This window comes from Sturnira hondurensis, unplaced genomic scaffold (assembly GCF_014824575.4).
Source record: "Sturnira hondurensis isolate 20B ecotype Veracruz unplaced genomic scaffold, ASM1482457v3 Scaffold0006655, whole genome shotgun sequence".
Classification (NCBI taxonomy): domain Eukaryota; kingdom Metazoa; phylum Chordata; class Mammalia; order Chiroptera; family Phyllostomidae; genus Sturnira; species Sturnira hondurensis.
In genome coordinates, this window is record NW_028079286.1 from 1,153,160 (window position 1) to 1,171,906 (window position 18,747).

Here is an 18,747-nt window from a genome sequence, read left to right on the forward strand (position 1 = left end):
ATGTCACTCTTCCTCGGGGATGGCTGAGAAGCCCAGGTGGACCTCGCCAGGTCGGGACTGTTTCCTTATCTGAATCCGCCTTTCCCTGCGCACAGAGTCGGCCCTACTCTTCCTGGCACACCCCCGGGCACTGTGGGAGCCCCCCACCTTTAACAAAAGTGAGCTTAATGTATGATATTAGTGGGACCCACAATTAAGGGTCTTCTCTATACACATTTTTTTTGTATGGGGTCACGATTTGATTTTAGTTCTGTTCTGGGTATCTCCCCACTTTCTAAGTTTTCAAACATAAAATTCTGTTTGATTTCCAGTAACTTGTGGAAAAATTTCGATCTTTTCTGTATTTCCAACAAGCAAATCCCCCATATCTTCCTGCTTTTCTTGAAAATTTTATTACAAACCTCTGCTCCCTCAAACCTAGACACAAACCCCCACTTTTGTCTAAAAAACACTTCCAGCAGTTGACAAGGAAATTTCAGCATCGTGCTGCTGGGATAATTCTGCTCCGTTTCAGTTACTAAGTCAGTCAGTTGGATCCGTAGCTTAGTAGGGATTATAATATAAATGTACTTGGGGTTATTGTGCTGTGCAAAAGTAGGCAGTTTACCCCTGCAATTGCGAGTTAGTCTCTGCAGTGTCTGAAAGGCACTTTGAAAATTGCATGAGTGTTAAGTATCATTATTACTGGCAAGGGGAAATAACGGGGGCATTTTGTTTCAATGGCAAAATTTATAAAATATAATTGAAGAGTGATTATTATCAAAGAATATTCCAGCTGGCAGGGATTTTAGAGATCTCTATTTCAACTTCCTCATTCATTTCAGAAGGAAAACACACAACTAATCATCTTAAAACAGAAAAATCAGTTTTCTGTCCTAAGATTAATCTTTTTTATAAGTATAGACACAAGATTTTTAAAATTTTAATATTCATATATATTTAAGAAAGTACCACTCTGTGTGTGTGTTTCTGATTAATTTCCTATTCTAACATGCACATTACTCCCTTCAGAACTCCTTTGGCATTTTTGATAATGCAGCTGTCTTGCTGAATACTGTTTTCAGTTTCTAGAGTGTTAATTGCACATTATGGTAGCTTGGTGCGAATGATCCCACATGAATAAAATCTGCAGTCTTTTTTTTTTTCAAGATTGTTGGGGGGGGTGAGAAGAAGGGGGAGTTGAAAAACTTCAAAAGTCTCACTCCATTTTGGAGGCAGTAATTGAAATCCACAAAGCTCCATATTAACATGGTTCATAATTTGGGGCATTTTCGGACTAGTGATGACAATGTTCAAAATGAACCACTGCACCTCACACAAGAAAACTGACTAATTTTAGAGAACACAGGCTTTTCTACAAAGACCTGGATTAAAAGGAGGCCAGGAGAACCACAGTCACCTCCCCATAGGAGAACCTAGAACATTACAGGCGATTCAAAGAGTGTGCTTATTTGCTTGAAGGCATGTTCGGGAGGCATGTCCCAGCAATGACAGAAGGCAGCTCAACTGACTTCTAGAAGCACCGTTGACCTCCGTGGGGTGCTGCAGGGGTCATCCACACTCAGCCACTGATGGCCATTCTTTTCTTTCCTTTTCCTCATTTTGGAATCAGGTGGTCCTCTAAGTAAATGCTGCCAGTGCATAAATACTTAGAGATTTTATGTAAGAAAACTTATTAGTCAACCTGGGGATCCCAATGTCTTTCTTCATGAGGTGTCACATCCATGGGTCCTACCTGAACAATTATTCCTCTTTGTCCTTCAAATCCTCTAGAAGTCTGAGTGTGCATCCCGGTACATGCTAGCTGAATATGAAGGTGTCTCATAAGTGGCTTCCTGCTATTCTACTCCATGGCATTTTTATGGCACTGGAATTTGTCATAATTTATATGTTTTGTACTCATGCAGGTGATGTGGGGATATAATGACAGTTCCTAATTTTACAACCAACATAAATACGTTAAACAGGAGTCCATTATGTCCCTGATGGAAGACCAGCCCTGACTCTGGCATTACCGGGAACTGACTAGATGTTAGAAGTGTACTTCCTGCCTTCACTCTTTCTCCTGCCACACTTGGCGTTTTGAGTTTGACACAATAATCTGATAACTCAGGAACAGTGCAATCCAGTTACTTTGTTTCTCTGGGTTGATCCTAGTGTGTTTATACAGTATCATTAATGGATAAACCAAAACTAAAGATGCGTTTTCCTCAACAGACCCCTCATCCTCAGAAAAGTGGAACATTGCCCATGAAGCTTGCTCAGGCCTTGGGAGTCTGGAAGTTGGCCGTTTCTAACGCCCTTTGGACAAAATGCACACTTATTACTGTTGAATAGGTCACTGTTTCATCTGATCCAACGATATACCTCATTTATTTCTTTGTCCAATTAAAATATACTTTTTGAAATTTAAAGAACACTAACTAAATTAAACAAAACGAACATACGTGGTGCATTGCTAAATAAAGGGAACATGTCATTGCTTTTCTGTGAAGATTATGTCCCTACTCACTGAGAGTGAGATGTGAACAGTTTCCACAGAGTGTTGAAAAAAACAAACATGGTAATACAGTAACTCAACTCCAAACTCAAGTCAGCATTTACTGAGTACCTATTTGATATTTAAAATAGCTAGTTACTGTTTTTTATTATGAAATTTAAAAAAACAGTCCGAATGAAAATTTTAAGCAATTCAAAATAAACCTAGACCCAGCATACACTTTTCAACAAATACCATGACCCTATTATCTCATGTTTTGCAATAGTTAAAATACCTAGAGTTTTCAAAGATTTTAAATAGGAGAGATACATAGGGAGAAGGGTTCTTAAACACCGACTGAAGAAATGCTGACTCTCTCAGACAATTAAAATGATAGGATGAATCACTAGGACTGTACACGCCGCCTTTCTCCGTGCAAAAGTAGAAGGTATAGAGGGAAACCACAATCTAAAACAAGTGCATGAAAAACGACTTTTGTCCTTTAACAACTCTGGCAAAAATGCTCTCATCTAGACTCTCATGCATAGTGAAGAAGGCACCTAGACTCTTCTGCACAACCCTGTGAAGCAGACTTTGAGAATTAATTCACCCAGTAAAAGACATTCCCTCCTCTGACAAATACACCCCGCAGCCCCAGTCATGTTCCTAACCAGCGCTTGTCACCTTTGGGGAGGTACAAAGGCCAGAAAGGCTGAGGATTAGTGCTCAGTGGGAGCTTGACCTATTCAGCCGAAAGGTCAGCTTGCCACCGAGGAACCCATCACAAACAGAAACAGGACAGCTCAGTGGACACACATAATGAAAGGGGGGAAAGTCAGGAGCCATACTTGCCTTGGGTCCTGCATTGCCCTTTTCCTTCAGGACCCCCCACTCCCATTTCCAGAGAAGGTGGAGCTGCCCCAGCTCCTCACCAGCACAGTTCCCAGTGGGGAAGTAACCACAGGGAGGGAGGGAGAGAGAAAAGGGCTTGTTATTTAAGGGGTCACTTGAAAAAGATACTTAAAAGTGAAGATGAGTATGATATTGTGAAGGTTCCCAACTGATTATTTTATCAGAAAAAAAGTAGCCATTGGCAGATAGGGATGACCATTTCAGAGAAATTTTCTCATTCGCACCCTTCCATGGATGAACTATGTGTCAGCATAGGTAAAAATCCCCTTAAAGTTCTGTAGATATTATTTCAAATATTATCCATGTAGCAAGCTGCAGGCCAGGATGGCTACCCTCTGAATCTGTCAGCCTGGGGGCAAGGCTCTGTTCCCACACAAGCTCAGGGGAAGGAAACACAACTAATGGAACCTTGGACATCACTCCTGGGCTTTAGCGCCTGGGCTAGGCAAAGTCAGGGGTGGGAAAGAGTGGAGAATAGGCGGCTTAATGAGTCTTTCCATGGCTACTGAAGGAAAGAAAGGGGTTTCCCTAGAAGAATCTCAATTAGCCTCCCTCACTGTAGGGCAAAGGAAGCTACGAAGGGTTTCCCCAGGAGTCTTAGAAGTTTATGAGGCAGGTGTGTGTGTGTGTGTGTGTGTGTGTGTGTGTGTGTTTGTGTCTCCATGTAAAATAAAATTTATGTTTTCATTTACTATGGGACTGAATCTTCATTCTGAAACTTGTCCTCACAGCTCTGCTTACTGCCTCCCATCAGCATTCGCATCCTTTCAACACTAGAGTCATTGTTAGTGTGTGCCTCAGACGCTGGGGCCATTTCCACTTGGGCTGGAGACGAGACCCTGGAAAACTCAGTGCTAGGTACCAGTTTGACCAATGCAGCAGCTGTGTCACCGCAACTCTGGTGTTGCAGGCACAGCATGTGGTCTCCACTCAGTGCCTCGTGTAAATATCTGAGGGCGAAGAACTACAATACTTTTTCAATGTACTTTCAGCAGCATTGTTTTTTTACCAGTTAAAGTAGAAGGTAACTGATGCGCAGAGAAGAGAAATAGGGATGAACACTGTTCCTAAGGCATTTGAATCCCCGATTCACAATAAATACAAAAAAGAAAACCTTCTGTGTTCAGCAGAGTACACATCGGGTTTAAGATTCATATTTAGAGTTTTAAAAATAAAAAAATACGTCTTCATAACCCATATTACAGAAATCATTGACACATTGTATTACCAATTTAGACAGAGAGGTATTTAATCCAATAAAATAATTAAAACTCTAAGAAGTCTTATGCTGATTCAAAAATTCTTTGATGCAACACACATTTTAATTCCTCCCACAATCTAAGTATGGATCGAATACATTAGGGAAAAGCATTAGGGGTGGTATGACTGTGAAAGTGTTAATACAGATAAATGGATTGCTGAATCTGGGGAGAAGAAACCATGTCTGCCTTTCTCAAAAAGGTGGATCTGTACGGCTTCAGCTCGGAATGAAGAGGGAGACACACAACAGCCAGTAGGTCTGCTGGTCAAGGGTGTGTTTATCATGCATGTATCTTCTGAAGAGCTACATAGTATTCATATGGTTTCTGAAAACTTCTTACAATTTTCTACATGAAAATGGCAGCCGTCTAAAAGAGAAAAAGCATCCAAGTATTACTGTAATAGTCTTAACAGTGTTTTTGTGCCTACAATCAGCCACAAATTACATGGACTTATTCTTAGTAAACACTTTCCATTTTAAAGGTTCACTTGGCTATTTATGAATAAGAGTTTCTAGCTACTGGAGCAGATATTTCTTCATGTGTAGCTGGGAAAAGAAGAATACATCCTTCCTCTGACAATCTAGTAGCTACTACAAAAACTATTACATGTGCCTCATATGGACAACATATAGGATGATTAACACCTTCTTCATGTGCGAACCCAAACTTCCCCTTGACAATGACACTCTTGAGGCAGCGGGGTTAGGCTGCTGTTTGGAGTGACAGCACCCGTGGGAACAATGAAGCCTGACAGTCAACATCTCTGAGGACGGAAAGCTCAGGGAAATGTAGGTGTGATGCACAGCCTGGGCTGAAGGTGGGAAAGTGGGGTACAGGAGGAGGAGCCTCGAGAGATGCAAGGGGGTGTGGGGGAGGAGAGCCTGCCATGGGACTGGACCAATAGACCAGGCGGGTTTGCTTTCCTGATATTTCCCAGAAACTTAACAAATCCAGAGAGGACTTCATAAAAATGGCATCAGCCATCCCAATATTGGTTTCTCCATCATTTGAAAATAACAATGTATATAAAAGAGGGCACTTTCAAAGGACTGAAGCTCAGCAAGAACTCCAGTTCTTTTCCTGATGTTTCTCGGCTCCAACAACTAGATGCTACAGGGACTGCTTTTGGATGCAGGGTTTAGAGTTAACTATTTAATTCCTTTTCTATAGTGAAGGCAATGAGAATTTCCTCCTTCTCTTAACAAAGCAAATAGAAGGTTAAAAAAACCTGACCCTGATTAACTCCTGTGTTTTTTATTCCAGCAGAGTTATGGGGTATGATGGGTTGTACCCCCCGTAGTTTGAGGAAGTTTTAAGAGTGACTTTAAAATGAAGAATGTCGAATAGGAGAATCTTCAAGTGGCAGAGTCTTGATTTTTATCTAACATGAACTCAGCAAGGGAGATATAAACTAATTAATTCTGGCTTCAGGGCTTTAGCAACAAACAGTTGTATTGAGCCACACTATGCGGCAGGTACTCTGCTGGGGACTCGAAGCACAAGGATGCCTAAGATGCAGTCTGCTGAGTGAGGTGGTGCAGGGTGATGGAAGGGTCAGTCGGCCACAGAGACACGCTGCACAGACGGCGGCCTGAGCCTCCAGCCTGAATGGGTGTCTGACGCAGGAAGGTGCTCTGCTTCCTGAGCACAATCTGCCGACTGCAGTTTGGGGCTTCTTCTTTTGCCATTGTCATTGTTGTTCTTGTTCTTATTAAAATTTCTCTTCTTCCAAATTGCCACCTTCCTCTCCCTCTACTCTGTGTATGTCAGGAGGGAAGATGGCATGTTCTCATGAATTCCGTGCACAGCACATAAAAAGATACCCAGTGCTCTTTGACCATCGCTCTCAAAGAGCGAAATAGAACACATCGAATTTGGAATTTGAATGCAGCACTAACTGCGCAAAGTTTAATACTTGTCCTTTGATTGGCAGAAATGACCTCCCCACTAATATGCTGAAAATGTTTTGCAAAGTTTAAATTTTTAATGGGGGTTAGATTCGCTATGCTCCCTCAGTTAGGGGGCAAAAAAAAAGGATTATTATACTTTCATTTTGTAAACTGTCTTAAAAGCCTTTCTGGTGAGCGCTGCCACACTGCCATCAGCCCCTCTGACCTCCCAGCACGGAGACTGTTCTTGGCATGATCCGCCCGCCCAGGAGGGAGGGGTGGAGATTGCCGCTGGGGCAGCCCGGTGTCGCTCAGCTCTCCCCGGTAAAAGGAAGAGGTCCACAGCCGCTATCTTGATTTTTTCCCAATAAGATCCCAAAGCTTCATGTGATGACATTTGTAACATCTGCTACAAATACTGCAGTAAGTCAGGCACAAACATCACTTCCGGTCTAATGCTTCACCGGTCCTCCGGGCTCTCCTAGGCCACCGATCCGATCCGACAGGGAGCCCAGAGGGCTGTGCCGGAAGCAGCTTATGTTTCTCTGGGCAAAAGAGGTTTAGTGCCCTCTCCCTCTCCCTCCCGCCTTGCGTTTGGGCCACATAAATGCTTGGCAGTGTGCTCAGTGATTTTCTTTCTGCCAAAAGAATAGTCAACATAAACAGTTTTATGAAACAGTGGGGTGTTGGCCCAAAGCATGAAATGCTCTGCTTATAACAGCACCTGCTTGAAAAGTCACTCTGATGACTTTCCAAAGCTCAAGAATCTTGGGCTATGGACTACGTGTATTCATCAGAAATTTAGCAAACATTCATAAAACGAGATAGTAATCTCATTGACCTAGGTACCAGAGAGGTATGCCAGGTTCCTACTTCCATTTCTAGATTTTTTTAAATGTCTGCAGAAGAAAGCCAAAACATCCATGAAAAAATGTGCTGAGTCTCCCCGCTGTGCTGGACACTATGTCAGAGGACAGACAAATTAAAAGGCGCCACCTTGACTCTCCAGTAATCGAAGTCTAGTGGGGAGACTGACACATAAGCAAAGGAATAAAATGCAATCAAGGTGCAACTCTCAACTCAACTCCAAATGAGGGAAGAGAAAGTGGAGGCAGGAAAGACCTCGGAACAGGGGCACTGCTAGATCTGGGGGATGGAGAGTGAGGTCACACAGGCAGTGAGCTACGGCAGTCAAGACCTTGGGACGTATGGGTGAGACATGAAGGCGAGGACAAATGCACGTGAACACAGCCACTTGTGCAAGGTCCCAGCTTCATCATCCTGCCCACCCCAACATGCTTTTCCCTAAGAAGCACTATCAATGGACTGCCATGCCCCTACAGACACTCGGAGGGCTGTGCTCCCCCATGAGTGCTGTGCCGTCTTGGTGCTCGACGCAGCAACTAACCAGTTACTGATTCTACCCAGGAGGACCAAGGTACAGGCTCTGTCTGAAAACTCGAACTTCACAGTTCTACCTTCTGCACAACTTAAACACCACCGCTTGCGTCAATGGCCCTGAAGTGCACACGTATGTCACAGCATCCAGCTTGGCACTGTGTGAGGCAACTCTGTCGCCAGTAGATTGTTGTACCACCTCAGAGGCAGGAAGACAACTACAATGACTCAGATTCCTTACTGTGGGACATCTGATTCCTTCCCAAGACACTGCTTGCTCTCTGCTTGCAGGGAGGGGCCGTGGAAGGAGGCTCATGACTGGGAGGCAGCTATGCACAGGGAGAAGGATTTGGGTTCCAGAGTCAGGACAACCAAGTTTTAAACCCACCATTTATCACTAATTAGCTGGTGGTCTTGAACTAAATTGGCTCTGTGGGCCTCAATTTCTCATTCTGTCAAAAGGGTTAGTGTCTCCTTGAATTGTTGTGAAGACATGTGACATCCCCTGGTCTGCTTTCACCTATCGTGTCTCTCCTCCACTAGCAAGACACCTTCATAAGCTGGAGGAATTGTGTTGTGCACAGCTGAAACTCTGGCGGTTTGGACAGGGCCCACGACACAGATGTACTGTAAAAATCTGTGAATAAATGAGCATGCTAGAGTACCCTGTGCAACCTACAGAGGTGCTCAGCACATCAGCCCTATCCCTCTTGTTATGAAAAGCAGGGGCTGGACCAAAGGTGACTTTTCTAAACCACTACCTTCATCCCAATTTTAATAGAAATTTGAAGATGATTGTTCCTAAATATTAGGAATATTTAAGAATTATATCCTAAAATGTTGGGGATACTTTATTGCTCTGTATTCTGTCCCCAGTTCCTGCCTTTCCTATGAAATGATGTCAGGTCTACAGTGTCACCATGAGCCCTGCACGCCAACTGCAATCAGGTCCTCAGACCAGTGCAAACATTTCACACATACTTGGGCAAAATGCCAGCAATTCACTAAGTGTCAGCAACTGCCCACTGAGTTTTCTTCTGAAGGATTCGCTTATGCCCTATCCAGCAATAATTGGCATTTGTTTTAAGACGCTGAATGCCTCAGACATAACTTGATTAGGTAATCGTAAGCAGCTACCCCCACTGGAAACTAAAATCAGCTCTTACAACCCCATCTTCCTTGATTTCATATCAACAAAAGCCCATTCACTGAGGAATGGTAACGGAGCTGGAGCTAGGTCTGTATTAGCAGATCAAGGTCTACAGCAACATTGCCATCTGTCTCTTGGGCCCTGGCTGGTGTGGCTCAGTGAATTGAGTGCTGTCCTATGAACCAAAGCGTTGTTGGTTGGATTCCCAGTCAGAGCACATGCCCGAGTTGTGAGCCAGGTCTCTAGCTGGGAACATGCAAAAGGCAACCAATGGATATATCTCCCGCACATCAAGGTCTCTCTTTCTCCCTCCCTTCCCCTCTTTCTAAAATCTTAAAAAAAAAGAAGCCCAGCACCCACATATACTCAGTTCCAGGCTAGCACCTAGTGGGACTAAACAAATGATTCCTTGAATGAATGAGTGAGTCATCAAATGGATGTTCGAATGAATGCCGGAGAATCAGTCAAGAAAGAATACACAACTGAAGCAGACACTTGTATTCTGTGTGGGACTGCGAGACTGAAAGCAGCAGCCAGTTAGTTGGTTTATTCACAAAAATTGCTTTGTGGAATTATACACTGCTCCTCCCCTTCTAAATGCAGACAGAGAGAGGAAAGGGAAAAGAGATAATGAAGGTTTGCAAATGAAGTGGGTGCAACTGTGCAATCAATCAACATTTTCTGAAAAAGAATCTGCATCCCTTGCCAAAAATCTGAACTGAAGAACTGAACCAGCATTCTGATGAGAATGGACTTTGCCACTAGCCAGTCATTTTTTATTTGTCTTCCAGCTGTCTTGCTTCTCTCTTCCAGGAAGCTACTTGTCTCTTCAGTTTACTGGGTTCGGGCATGGGGATTCATGTAACCATGGTCAAATGCATACTCCTTGTTTATTATTATGCACATGCTCCTTGTAAGTTAGAAACACTGTAGAGAGGAGCTTGGTTTGAAAGGGATTAATATTTAGAATGTAGGATTGAGAGAGTTTTGTGACTGCCTGTTAAGGGAAAAGAAAGAGTCAAGTATGAATTCCAGGGGCTTGCATGTGCAGACTGTGGGGATGGGTCAGTCACTCCCCGCGGTAGGACATTTAGAAGGGAATGGGGAGTCAAGGAGAAAATGGGATGTTGGACTGGAAGAGAGGCCCATTGGAAAAGAAGTCCGGTGGACCTGAGGCTATGGGCTGAAGTGTGGCAAAGATGAGGACTTGGCTGCAAGCCTCCAGCTCACAGGTGGGCGAGGATGCATGGGAGGCAGAATGAGGGGAGTGCTGAGGCCTGTCTGGGGAACACCTGCATTTAGAGAGGAAGGGAGCCAGCAAAGAGCCTGAGAATGAACAGCCGGTGGGGTGGGAGTTGAATAAAGAGGCGGTGGTGTCCTACAAAGAGGAGAACAGAATATTTGGAGAGATTCACCAACGACATCCAATGTCATGGGAGAGGACTGCAGACCTTCGGTGGGGGCACTGCTGTCAACTGCAGAGTAAACGAGAGGTGAGAACCATGAGTCACACACTTGAAACCCCTTCTCTAGAAACGTGGAAGTGAAAGAAAGGAGAAGGAGGGATGAGACCTGGGCAAGGAAGGTAAGTGGGAAACCACCTAGAGTGAAGAGATTTCTTTTTTTAAATTGACTTGAGGATGTTTACACCCTGAAAGGAGGAAGCGAGCAGCAACCATGAGATATAAAAAGGTGGAAAACCCTCAAAGAAATCTACAAAATTGCCCAGAGTTTAGGAAAGGCTGAGAAGTAGGTTACATAAACTTTTCAAAATTTTTAATGTTTTACTATTACCTGAATCTACAAAGACGAAGCTCCGGGGTATGGTGGCTGATCCAGCTGAGAGAATCTCAGCTTCAGAACAAGTTCTTCCGGATTATGGTAAAAAAAAAACCATAAAGACCTATGAACCACGTTCAGAGGTGTATTTGAATAGGGAAAGCTGCCTAAATACATCTAAATCAAGCCACTGCTGTCCTCCTGAGTCCTCCATCCTTTCCCCTGTACTGTCCGGTTGGTCTCCAGCCTCCCTGTCCTTGTATCTCTCACCATGGGGAAAGCTTTCAAAATGTCATAAATAGAAGAGTCCCTATCGTTCTTGGATTTCAAAAGCAACCAGTACCTCTTCCTTGCAGCTAAGATCTGTCAAGCACCCATAGAAAAGTATCGCGAGAGATTGTTAGCATACTCAGATATGAATTAAAAGAACATTGAGTAATTAGAGGAAAAGAAAATGCCTTTTATTTGTTGAGAAAAAAGCAACTGAGAGGGGAAAAGAGATTCCCCTCTCTTTTGCATATTCCTTCTGCATTATTTAATGAATCTTGCTTAAGTCAATGATGAAAGCAGCCAAGAACTGCTATGGGTGAAAGAGAACAAGGCCTTAAATCCCAAGAAATATTTCTCACAAAAATCAGGTGCCTCATCTTCAGTAAAGCTGAACTTTCAAAGTGGCCAGAGAGAAATACAACTTCTCCTGGAATTTCAAACATATTGTTTAAACAGACCTCATCTTCAGTACTCCGAAGAAAACACCACACGCTCACCTTTGCTCCACAACTAGCTTCTTTTAGCTCTTCCGTCTTTTGCCCCCTTCAAAGACAGCTGGGACTTTAGAATCTGCTGGGGACTCTATGGGCACTTTTATTTTCTTTGGCCATGTTCATTTCTATTCATTTTCAGCACCACCTTCTTTTTTGTCTTCATAATTTAAATCATAGTGGAGGACAAGAGCAACCCCTCTATATTATCTTCAGAAGTTCATTTGCCTCATATACAGACTTCACTTTTGTGGAAATAACTTCTTCCATACTTCCTATGTCAACAAAGTCCAGCTCTGTCCTCTGCAATAGTCTTCAAATGGTCTTAACTGTTTTATCCATCTAAGTCTACACTCAAAATGATAAAGAGGCAGCTGTATTTTAGCACAGAAAGCATAATTCTTAGAGAAGGAAACTTCTATTTCTCGTTTCAGCTGTTATTTACCAGTAGGGGAACAAGGGTAGGACCCTGGATCCCTGGGTCTTGGTTTTCCCATCTGTAAACTGAGGTCCATTGCCCAAGGAGCTATATCAAGGGATAAGTACCAATCTTTGAGACAGTTTTCTAGCACATACCTAGCAAACAATAAGGAATAGGTCGTTTAAATGCAAGCTGGATTTTTTAAGAAAATCCTGTAGCAAAACAAAACCTGGTGCTGGTAAAACGCTTTTGATGAGGAAGAGTAGTCACTAAGGTGATAGAGAGATAGGGCTTCTCAGTCATTTCATAGGTTGTGTGGGACCTTGAGCCAGGTAGAAAAATCTTAGGGAAATATGGCTACCAGAACGATTAACATATTACCACCCACTTGAGCATGCTGTTTAAGGATTAAATAAGGTAAGGCACATAAAGTGCCTATCACGGTATTTGACACATATGAGGTGTTTGCTAAATGTTAGTTTCCTTCTTCTTCCTCAAAGATTGTGTATTCTAGGAATCATATACAAGTTTAAAAAGACACAGACAAAAAAAACCCGCAGATTTTGCAGAGTACATCACGTCATGGCCTTCTTCACAAACAGGAGAGATAAAACATTTACCGGAGATAAGGATAAACTGGTGTATCTGAAACCCTTAAGCCTATAGTTGAACTTTGACTCTATATTGTGAATTTGGGGCATAATAACCTTTTATGAGCGTAAATGAAGAAAGGTGCTATGCTGGGTTTGTGTGTGTGGGGCTTCATACCTATTTTGAAAATCTACACTTACATTCTCAACTTCTAAAAACACGTATACATGGTAGGTACTGGGAAGATGGACTCAATCCCAGCTGCCTCACGCAGAGACGCACAGCTCAAGCACTATGGCAGCGGGGGGAGCTCGGTAAAGGTTATCTCCCATTCTTTGCCAGGAGAAACAAACAGTAGAAGAAACTAAACAGACTGGCAGCCTCCTGCCCTCCCCCTCTGCTCTTTGGCCCTGATTGGTCACGTCGTTTGTTGTCAGACTCATCTGGACGGCAGTTGCGGAGTTACGTGGCTGCGTGTATCTGATTATCGATTAGTGAATACCTCCAAAGGGCACAACGGACTGCTGACTGGCCTCGGTAATAGCATACTGCAATCTTGCCTGTTTACACGTGTAAGAGCTACACAGAAAAGAAAACCGATATGGAATTTCTTAAAACTACATTTTGACCAGAGGCTTTTGACAAAGCCTCCATATATATCACTCAAACAGTGAGCTTGGCAAGCTTGTATGGAGTCTATTAAAGGGGAATAAGGTTCATGAATTTCAAGCTTGGAGGGCTCTAATTACCTCATGCTTAAACTTTAACTACAAAACTCAGATAAATTGCTGCACTAAAACCATGGAAGATCCTTCACCTGATTTGTGCCAGTGCATCTAAAGCGCAGTGAGGCTGATCCCAGTGAGTTGTTCTTCAAATCCGTCCTAAGGGAGCAGGTTTTGGACCTGTCTCTAATGACTCGGTGTGGATCACTTGGATGTTTTGGTAAAGCTTCTTGGTAAAGTAGTCAATGCAAAATTTTATTAGCCACGAAGCATTGCAGCAGTCAGTCACGGAGCCCCCAAATGCTGGGGGAATTAAAGTTGTTTTAAGCGTCTATTAGACAGGTACCAGTAATCTGTTTCAGGCCCAGTAACATTAAACTAATTGGCTAATAGTTATAGCTGTCTCTTCGGTATTTTCATTTGTAGAGGTGTGACCCCTTCTTGAACCAGTTTATGTGTCCCCAGAGGGGGCTCCTATTCTAGGGCAGTGCATAATTTGGACTCAAAAATAAACCAAACAAGAAAAAGGTCTGTGTACATAAACCATGGGGCAAAACAGCTGAAGTTGAACGTATGGAATTTAGTGAATGTCGGAGGCAGAGGAAAATGTAGAAAACAAACACCACTCTCAAACATTAGAAACATTCATATTGTATCAAAGATGCACTGAGGAGAAATGTGGACTTCCCTCCGCCTGGCAGAACTCTCCCTGGCTATTTATCTGGTTGCAAACTTTTATGGATGTGAAATATTTTAAGAAGTCCTTTAGAAATGGCCGGAGGTAATTTCAAACTTAACAGACCCTGTCCCACCAGAGCTCATTACAGCGAATTTTATAACAAAGTACCCTCTACTTAATTTTCAGAGCCTAGCCAAGCGTGCCAGCAATGCAGCTGCATTAAGTGCAATTAATGGCACAATAAAAGCAGTGAGGGCTGTTTAACACCCAAGAACCAGCAGTAGGCTCCACGTTCTCCAATGGTCAGTGATGTGTCAAAGAACCTGGAGTGGGGGATTTCTGTGTCTAGGCGTTAAATGTCTCGCTCCCGCTAGAGAAAAAACCTTCTGTCCTTCACTTCACAATTCCACCCAGAAACTGTTCAAAAGGATATAAAGTTATTCCCTCCAGTTACGCCTCTAGCATCCTCACCCCCTTCGAGCAGGAGGCCAACACAGTAAGCTCATGGTCTCACCAGTGAGGAAAAAGGGGCAAATTCAATTTCACCAACAACGAGTTTAACCACGAGGGACTCATAATGCACACAATGATTTGTGAAAACTAAGTTTACTGTCAGATGCTGACAGGAAATTAGGATCCAATCAGAAATGTATGTTTATTCTTTTCAAACAACACCCCCCCCACAAAAAACAAAAGAGAGAGTGTGAACCAGGATAATGTTTGCAAACATCTTTAATGATGAGAACCCACCACGCAGTTTGAACAGGAGGCACACCCTGCAAAGAACAGAAACCGCGCTGGCTGATACAAGCGTGACTGTTAGGGCGTTTGTCAGGTGGTCAGTTTGCTAAACAAAATATGTAGTCACCTAGGCCTCAGCAGATCACTATGTACATACCCTCCATAAGTAATTAAAACAGTTCTATCCTGAAAAGTATTTGATTATAACTGCCTCCTTTGTAAGCCAGTGCGCATTCAGGGTCCTATTTGTCTATTTCCATTCTTGGATAAAACTGGTCACTTAACAATACAAATAGGCTAGGAAATACATGAAAGTTACATTTTAACTTAAAAATACCTACTAATAATGGAAATGCAGAGCAATCTTCCTAACCATAGTATTATAGGCATAGTTAGACTAAAGTCATTAGACAATCCCTAAATTTCATACTACTAAAAGCATGCTTCTAACCTTTCTTTTCAACAAACTTCCACCAAAAGCTTTTACGCTAGCTTTGGTGCCTTTCGTTTTCCCATAGCCACTCTTGGACGAGTGGTATGAGCCATGGGAGGGACAGAGAAAACACTGAGAGCCTGGGAAGTGCACAGTGGGAAACGCAGGCGGGAAGTAAGAGGAGTGAGTGGACATCAAACTCCAGGTGGAGGAGCTGTAATGACAAACTGAGTCCCTCTTGTCCAACAAAAAAACCCAATTACTTCCCAAAGCAGAAAATTCACCACTGCTCTAAAGACAAATGAAGTAATGGCTATAAACTGATAGAAGATGAAGGTTCTCATGTCACTGAAGAGACAGATATGAAGATAATCTCTAGATCTTGGCAAAGCCAATGGGCCCTAAATTACTGGAAATATTGGAGTGAGCACATGAATAAAGATGTTTTTGTAGTAGAATTCAGTTGCATTTTATAGTGAAGGTAAAACACACACACACACACACACAAAACTAGGCACATTTTCAAAAAATTAATCATGTTTTTAAGATGACTCACGTTGTTTCTGAATGACCTCACAAATGCTTAAGAATAAGTCATTTGTATTGCATCTCGTCATCTTGGCTAAGACCAAGTACAAAAATAAGTCATTTGCACCACTGGTTTTAAAAATATGGAGTTCCATTGCTAGTCTTCCCTGTAGAAGGTTTACTAAATCATGCCATTATTTTTGTGAAAAATAAAATTAAGAAGCCCTCTCCATTTACATAGGGTGTAAATAAGTGTATCCACCTGCAGGCATTCCTCAACTTTCACGTGCTTGGGAGTGCCCCACACGACTCTCATCTCGCTGGCCCCGAGTGCCAGTCGGGGCACGCAGGAGAGAGGCTGCACAAGGGCAGAAGAGTGGGCTCTAAAATCAGGCAACTCGAGGCTGCCACCATGGTCTTCTATTTACCAACTATGGTATTTCAGGCACGTTGTTTGGTCTTGCTGAGCCTTGATTTCTTCCTAAGATGCTTGCGCATAGGGTTTAGAAGAGAATTCAAGTACACAAAGTACACAGTGTGTCCTATGCACTCAGGTGTTGATTTCCAATCATCTCTCCCTCCACATGGAAGAACTCTTGAGAAACAGAGACCTTGCTGGAGAACAGGCCCCTCCTGGGCCTTGCTGTTGCTCATGCTTACACTATTCTCTGCTCTCAGACTACCCACCAGCCTCAAGCACATTTGTACAAACCCTGTCACTGCAGCCTCATCCAGAGACCTCTCTCACGCAGCCCTCCTTCAAGGAACAGTTGGAAAGTAGCTTGCTCTGCTCTGAGCTCCTACACCATATTCCACACTGTTCTAGTTTTCACTTTATACCTTGCTTATACTTTATGTGTGCCCACATTTTAATTTGTGATGTGACTGTTCTTATTTATAACCCACAGTGCCAGGAACTATTTCTGAGTGGTCTTCCTGAGAACATTTAGGAAGTGTTTTGAGTTTTTATCCCTTACTTTGTGCTACAGTATCTGAAATTATACAAATAATCCCAGTTAGAAAAGTGTCTGAGTAGGTAAAAAGTCTATTAACAATTCACACAGCAGCATGTATTGACACCACTGGTTCACGTTTCCCTTAATTACTAGAGGATCTGAGCTGTACTAAAAGAACTAGAATTCTGAAAAGGTGTGTGTGTGAGGAAAGATAACATTTTAGCAGGATAAGGTTCTCTTACCTCCCTTTCCCCAAATGGTAGATTTAGGGTGGTACAAGTAGAATAACGGTAAGCCAGCTGGGTACTTGTGGGCCTGAGGAAACTTTACGATCAGGTAAAGGAGGCATCAGAAATGCTGATAGAAAAATATTCCAAACAATTTCGACCCATTTCAAAATGTGGCCCGGAAGCATGGCAGTGCCCAGGTGAGGTGATGAAACTCCTTCCTGCCTCAAGAGCACAAGGAAACCTGCCCCTGAGATCTGTAAAGTATGTATGGATGGTGACTTTTTAAAAATCCTCACTCAAGGACATGCTCATTGATTTTCGTGAGAGTGGAAGAGAGAGAGATGGAAAGAGAGAGAGAGAAAAAAAAAACAATTGTTTGCATTCCCATTGAGGACTGAACACAGAACCCAGGCATGAGGCCTGATGAGAAATCAAGCCTATGACCTTTAGGTTTACGGGACAATGCTCTACCCAACTGAGCCACAGTGGCCAGGGTGATAGTGGCTTTTATCGCTGGGTTCCATTATGGGTATACAGCCTCTGTGGACTCAGCTAGGTACCCAATCTCTATTTACACTACTTTTTTTCTTGAAAAAATGCCCTAGTTGTATAAACTAAAAGTATGTTTATAAATCTTTCTAAAGGATCCTAATTTCCTTGAAGGCAAAGATCATAGTTGAAGTGCTCTTAACCTTGAATCAACAGTTCTATGTGCCCCACACTCTTTCTGTAAATATGGGGTGATGGTGATGGTGATGATTATCGCTAATTTCCAGCAACTGGGAGTGACTAGTGAAGAATGAAATGAGATTCCAAGAGACAGTGCCATTCAAGACATTTGTCTTCAAGGACTCGGTTGAAATGTGAAAAATGAGTGATGGAAATGTGTGGTCTTAGCAGAGGGCAGCTTGTCTCTGGACTCGTACATGCACCCCGGGCTGCTTACACCAGCTCATGTGCTCCAGGCAGAGTAATAAAAGCTTAATTCCACAGCCTTCCACCTGGCTAGCCCAGGTTTTGTGAATACAAGAGAAGGAAGTTAAACTCTAGACGTATCAATCTACCTCCTTTCATGAGTAATAAATGCACTCTAAAGCAAAGGAGACGTACAAGGGTCTCTTGACCTGGTATACCTTTTAGCTTTGAGTGGAATCAACTCTGTTTTCCTGTCAACTACAATTTTCACTAAAGACTCCTGACTTCTTTATGGCGTAATAAAGTTTTGTGTAGGATTACAATTGAAAGCTTTCATAATATGTATAACCCTTACCATTCTGGGTTAATTTTTAAATTGCACTGGAAAATCAGTACAAATGGCAATTCGATGTTTATGCCCTTGAAACCAGGTTGACCCTCTGCCTCTCTCATTTGGTTCATATCTTTTGGGGCACATTTCATTATGTACATGCTAAGTCTAGAAGAGAGTTTTTCACAGGCTCAGGTAAAGTTTGCATTTACTTCAGTTTGATGTATTTTTCTTCCAGAGCAAATTAGTTACGACTTGTGCTCCCTTTGGAAAAATATACATATTCTGGAACAAACTCTTGTCACATCTCTTCCCGTTGACTTTACCCTTAACTATGTGGCTGATGAGAATGAAAGAAGCACAGGGCTATGCATGCAACTCCTTTCCACACCCCCCACCACTGACCACTGCCCTGCCCTATTCTGGGCACACTCCCTTTCCATTTACATACTGAGGGACATGGGAGGCAGGGTGACATTTGATGTCCTGGTGACATGCACCAAAGACAACATTACACCAGTGCTGTCCTTCTCTCCTGCTGGTATTTCAAAATGCATTAGCTGTGCA

At 42.8% G+C, this 18,747-nt stretch overlaps 1 protein-coding gene across 1 annotated transcript in view; it reads right to left on the bottom strand.

The window, feature by feature from the left end:
• The window catches only part of NPAS3 (neuronal PAS domain protein 3), an 854,048-nt gene that overhangs the window by 432,575 nt on the left and 402,726 nt on the right, over positions 1-18,747 (bottom strand). The gene's annotated exons all lie outside the window — the stretch shown is intronic.